The sequence below is a fragment of the Camelina sativa genome, chromosome 13 (assembly GCF_000633955.1).
Source record: "Camelina sativa cultivar DH55 chromosome 13, Cs, whole genome shotgun sequence".
In the NCBI taxonomy this organism is placed as follows: domain Eukaryota; kingdom Viridiplantae; phylum Streptophyta; class Magnoliopsida; order Brassicales; family Brassicaceae; genus Camelina; species Camelina sativa.
In genome coordinates this window covers 15,492,503-15,493,126 of record NC_025697.1, presented here as the reverse complement: position 1 = coordinate 15,493,126, position 624 = coordinate 15,492,503, and the positions used below count along the sequence as shown (strand labels likewise).

The 624-nt window shown below is 33.3% G+C and overlaps 1 long non-coding RNA gene across 1 annotated transcript in view; it reads left to right on the top strand.

Moving 5' to 3' along the window:
- LOC104736842 overlaps positions 7 to 624 on the top strand; it is a 1,613-nt gene continuing 995 nt past the window's right edge. Inside the window, exon 1 of the long non-coding RNA XR_759635.1 lies at positions 7 to 591. This is a non-coding gene — a long non-coding RNA (uncharacterized LOC104736842). The remainder of the gene's footprint in view (positions 592 to 624) is intronic.

Here is a 624-nt window from a genome sequence, read left to right as displayed (position 1 = left end):
CGCAATCTCACTAGAAGATGAAACCAGTGGAATTGATAAGAAAAAAATACTAAGAAGTTGAAGGTTGTGTCAATGTTGTTATCTTATCTCATGAGAATTGAAAATATAAAGCTCCTGAGAAGAATCTTTGGATCTTTCTAGAGAAACGGAAGTGAAAACCAAGCAAAAAGCCGGTAGTATCCTCTGTTTAATTCCATACACTTAGCTTGGAATTGTTTTTATTGTTAGTTGATTATAGCAGAGTTATATTTATTGATTCTTCTCTTCTCTTCTTAAAGCCTACCAGATAAGGACCTCCACATGTCACTTGTGACTTAATTTCCTTTCTGATCCATCGTTTGAGTTTCATATAATTCAAAAGTAATGTTTCCATTAACGCATACTTTAAAGACGTACAAGAAAGAAAGAAAAAACGTACAAGAGTTTTAAGAAAGCGGGAGGCCGTCTCTGTATTTTGAAATGTTAATCAAGGGAACAAATGAGTTTTACAAAATAGTCTTCTATTTAACCCTACCTCTGAAATGTTGTTCCAGTTGCACATAAACCCTTTTCCTTCAGTTAAATCCCACTCCGTTTCTACTCTTTCTTCAGGTGAGTTGGATTGTTTTTTTTTTTTTTTTTTTT